The sequence below is a fragment of the Engraulis encrasicolus genome, chromosome 12, assembly GCF_034702125.1.
Source record: "Engraulis encrasicolus isolate BLACKSEA-1 chromosome 12, IST_EnEncr_1.0, whole genome shotgun sequence".
Classification (NCBI taxonomy): domain Eukaryota; kingdom Metazoa; phylum Chordata; class Actinopteri; order Clupeiformes; family Engraulidae; genus Engraulis; species Engraulis encrasicolus.
In genome coordinates this window covers 52,912,310-52,917,309 of record NC_085868.1, presented here as the reverse complement: position 1 = coordinate 52,917,309, position 5,000 = coordinate 52,912,310, and the positions used below count along the sequence as shown (strand labels likewise).

General features: G+C 47.6%; 1 protein-coding gene across 1 annotated transcript in view; it reads left to right on the top strand.

The window, feature by feature from the left end:
• LOC134459603 (tomoregulin-2-like) overlaps positions 1 to 5,000 on the top strand; it is a 170,277-nt gene that overhangs the window by 131,706 nt on the left and 33,571 nt on the right. The gene's annotated exons all lie outside the window — the stretch shown is intronic.

The following is a 5,000-nucleotide window of genomic DNA, read 5'->3' as shown; positions in this document are numbered from 1 at the left end:
ATGACTAATCCCTAATGGCCTGTGTGTACGTGTGTGTGAGACGAGAGAGAGCTGATGCACTATTGTATATGCCTCTTCCTTGAAAAAAATGTTGCGATCCCTCAGGGTTTTTTATGTCAGTTTCGTCCACTTCTAATGCTATTAGCCATTCCCGTAATATGGCTGGTTTAGACATTGACAGTCGGTGAAAACTGTCTGGGTTCCAGCTTTTCATTTTACAGCCGCAGCCGGGATAAGAACACATGCGGACCATGTTTACCTAGCCACCTGATGGAGTAGCCTGCATCCGGGTCAGACTAGAGAGTTGTAACAGTGAGACACCTCTGAAAACACTGGCCAGTGAAAGACTGTGTGGTCCGATGATCTTCTCTGTGCCTCGCTTTGATTGACCAGACCTTTGTGATGAAGTGTGTAGCGTTTTTGAGGTTGTTTATAGCAGGGAAACATCAGAAAATAATATTTACAAATCGGCCCCGCCGTGATGCATTGGCTGCGTTATTCGCCAAAAACCTCAAAATAAGCTAACTCCATACCGGCGCTGCATTTCTCGGAATGGCTCATCATTAGATACATTTTGGGGCATGGGAAATCGATGGTGAAACTTTCATTTTATGCCGGAGCTATCCTTTAATGACTTTACATGGGGACTAAAACAGCTTTAAAGGTTTTGACTTGGCCTAATTATAATGTTCACTATCAGAATTTTGGTCACAACCTCAACACAAACTAAATTCCGCGCACCCCCTGAAATCTCTGGCGCACCTCCAGGGGGTGCCCGCACCCCAGGTTAAGAACCACTGCTCTATATCTCTTCCTCTATCCCAATGTGACTCATGTTCGCATACATTTTTTTATGATCAACTTTTTTCCCACGTACCCCCTGCAGTGCGTTCGGATTTTGACACATGTACCCTTTTGACACATGTACCCCTGCTTGGAAAACAGGTGTCCTTAGTTTGGTTACATGTACCCCTGCTTGGAAAACACTGCTGAGCTGTCATCGGTGCACAGGTGTCCTTAGTTTGGTTACTTGTTACAAACGGGTAACATAAGGGGACAGACGCATGGACGAAAGCTCAAAAAGGGTTTAATATCAAAATGTCTAGGGGTTAACAAAGGGCAAAAAGGAGCACGAAAGCTCAATGTCCAAACCAAAATGAAAGTGCCATAGGCACAGTCCAAGAGATTCACAAAGGCATAAACCAAAAACAGAACGGCAGCAGAGCGTCAGGACACAGGTCAGGAGGGGAAGCCGGTGGGGAAGCGTCTGTGGCTGCAGGTCCACAGGTGTGCCAATCAGCCTGAATCAAGCTAGCCCGCTGATTACATAGACAAGACATGAGGGGGAGCCAAACTGCATAATGGTGGGAAGACAGACAATACATGGCACATGTAACACTTTAGATAGGAAACCAGGGTTCATCTTGGTGGTTGCGACCCCATGACTACTGCATGCAGTACTGGTGTAACTTTGCACATAAAGTGCTCTGGAGAGCCGTGCTTCAGTAATTACCATCTAATCTACACAAGAAGACCATCTAATGGTGTAACCCTGCTTTGGTGATTTGGTGACAGTGTTCATTGGAGACACCAGGTGGCTTGGATACAGCAAGCCCATGTTTACTGCATGCAACCCTGGACTAACAAGGCCATTGGTGTAGGCTTGCACTTACATATGGAGCTCTGGAGAGCCCTGCCTTAGTAATGCACTACTATGCAGTACTGTACTACCATCTAATTGGGGAAACTCACCCTTGCTTTGGTAATGTTACATACATACGTGTGCCCTGCCTTAGTAATGCACTGTTATGCAGTATTACCATCTATTTGGGGTAACCTACACCAATGCAGTCAGGGGTAAGCGGTAATGGTGTCAGAGTTGTAGACCAAACATTGCCGGTTCGACTCCTGCTGGGAGTAATTAACCAGTGCTCTCCCCCATCCTCCTCCATGACCGAGGTACCCTGAAAATGATACTGTGCCGCCGCACTGCTCCCTTGTAGTGCAGTTTGGGGCTGCCCCCATGCACTGGTGAGGCATAAATGCAATTTCATTGTGACAGGTCACTCAAGACAATTCTTTGACAGGAGGCCCATACCATATCAGCTGTTTCATGCGTGCGTGTGTGCTTGTGTGCATATGTGCGTGCGTATTTAGGTGCATACATATGTATGTCTGGTCTTGCATGCGTGTGTGTGTGTGCATGTGTGGGAAGGTACGTGCATATGTACACAAGCACGAGTGTGTGTGTGTGAATGTGTGTGTGTGCGCGTGTGTGTGTGTGTCTGTCTGTGTGTGTGTGTGTGTGTGCGCATGTGTGTGTGTGTCTGTCTGTGTGTGTGTGTGCATGCACGCGTGCGTGCCCGCCTGTGTGTGTGTGTGTGTGTGTGTGTGTGTGTGTGTGTGTGTGTGTGTGTGTGTGTGTGTGTGTGTGCGTGTCTGTGTGTTGTGTTTGCTAGCAGTCTGTTTGGCCATTAGCCTCTACATCTGCTGCTATTGATTCTGTCTGCTGTTCAGAACGGAGAGCCAAATACTGTACACACACACACACGCACGCACGCACGCACGCACACACACACACACACACACACACACACACACACACACACACACACACACACACACACACAGGCGGCACGCACGCATGCACGCACACACACGCACACACAGGCACGCACACACGCACACACACACACGCACACACACACACACACACGCACACACAAGCACGCCCACACACACACACATGCACACAGTCTCGGTCTCAATCTGGGATTTGCTGCCTGGAGTGAACAAGTGTGTACTGCATCCAAATCCTAGTTTGTGGCAGAGTTTGAAAGGGAAGATAACTAGCTTGAAATCTCCTCTTTTCTTCTCTTCTCTTCTCTTCTCTTCTCTTCTCTTCTCTTCTCTTCTCTTCTCTTCTCTTCTCTTCTCTTCTCTTCTCTTCTCTTCTCTCCTCTCCTCTCCTCTCCACGTCTTTTTCGACTCTCTGTTTCTCTTCCCCTTCCCCTTCCCCTCTCCTCTCCTCTCCTCTCCTCTCTTCTCCTCTCCTCTCCTCTCCTTTCCTCCCCTCTCCTCTCCTCTCCTCTCCTCTCCTCTCCTCTCCTCTCCTTTCCTCCCCTCTCCTCTCTACCTCCTCGTTCTCACTTTCTCTTCCTTGTAGTGTCTTTGTTTTTCCCACTTGCTCATTTCGTAATATCACCCTTTCATGTAATGAATATCCTCTCAGTTGTAATCAGGGGAGAGAGAGAGAGTGAGAGAGAGAGAGAGAGAGAGAGACAGAGAGAGACAGAGACAGAGAATGCAAGAAGGGGTTACGATGGTAAAGAGAGGCTGGATCATTCCCCATCTCTCTCTCTCTCTCTCTCTCTCTCTCTCTCTCTCTCTCTCTCTCTCTCTCTCTCTCTCTCTCTCTCTCTCTCTCTCTCTCTCTCTCTCTCTCTCTCTCTCTCTCTCTCCATCTCTCTGTTTGGCTCTTTTGGTATAGATATTGATAGAGAGAGGGGGGGGCACACGAGAGAAATTGAGGTTTGATCAATCTCTCCCCCCTCCCCTCTCTTGCTCTCCCCCCCTCCCCCCCTCTCTCTCTCTCTCTCTCTCTCTCTCTCTCTCTCTCTCTCTCTCTCTCTCTCTCTCTCTCTCTCTCTCTCTCTCTCTCTCTCTCTCTCTCTCTCTCTCTCTCTCTCTCTCTCCCCTCCCCTCTCATGCTCTCTCTCTCTCTCCCTCCTTCCCCACCCCCTGTTCTGTTGGGATAGATTTAACACAGCTTCAGTGTTGTTCTCCTAGGATGGCTTTCCAAGACTGATGTTTTATGTTTGTTTACTCGTGTTGCTTTGTTGCTCTGCTGTTTTTGTTTTTGTTTGTGTTTGCTGTTTGTGCATTGCAGCCATGGGACAACAGTCAAGAAACCAAGTGAGAGAGCTAAACAGGAGTGTTGCCAGATGGAAAATGCTCAAGTATTTCTCCAAAACCTCAAAATTATCATTTTTGGGGGCTTTTTTGGGATGAAATTATCGCACGAGGACCAAATGAACTGAATGAAACCCCTGAAATGATCGTACACCATGTTGCTGTGATCATACAGAGGACAAAATGGACAAAATTATGGTACAAATACGGTAATTATTGTGCATCTGGCAACACTGTGTAAAGCCCATTGGCAAAAGGCTGCTGTCCATGGTGCTGAAGCATGGTGCTAAATACCCTTCATGATTATTTATTATATGGTTGTGACGTCATCTGTCGAATGCTCCATTCATTTCAACGGGGCTCCCCAACGTTCGGACGTCTGTTATTTTTCGATAACGGACGGGTTGGTCTATAACAGACCGCTGTCAATGGCAACAAGACTTTTCACTGCTAAAGCGACTTTTCAACAAGACTCTAATCAGCTGCTGTGATAGACAGCACCCGTTGTCCTGGCTACCGCTGTCAATGGCAACAAGACGTTCACTGCTAAAGCCACTGGCTTGTATACAAGTCAGTGGCTAAAGCGAATGTTTCATATCACTCCGCAGGGGGTCCGGTCTTTTGTCACTCTAATCAGCTGCTGTGATAGACAACACCTGTTGTCCTGGCTAGCCTACCTAGCTGTTGCCTAGCGGTGTTCCGCAACGGCACTGTTTTGTTTTGCGCAGCAACAATCTTAACATTAAATAGGTCTAAAGAAATGTCCCCGCATGTATGAATCATTTAAGTATATCCATATAATAAGCGGGTTAACTTTCGGCGAGTCGGTCGCTTTGTGGAATAGCAGCACTTCAGAGAGAACAAGACCCCTCCGCTCCGCGTCGGGGTCTAAAGATTCTCTCTGTCGTGCTGCTATTCCACGGTAGCGACCTTCTCGCCGAACGTTAACCCTTACATAACAGGCCCCACTGAAATGAAGAGGTCCCTACCTACGTATATGAAAGGGACCATACCTAAATTAACAGACCCCTAGCTAAATGAACACACCCCTGCCAAAATGAACAGGTCCCTATTGAAATAAACAGCCC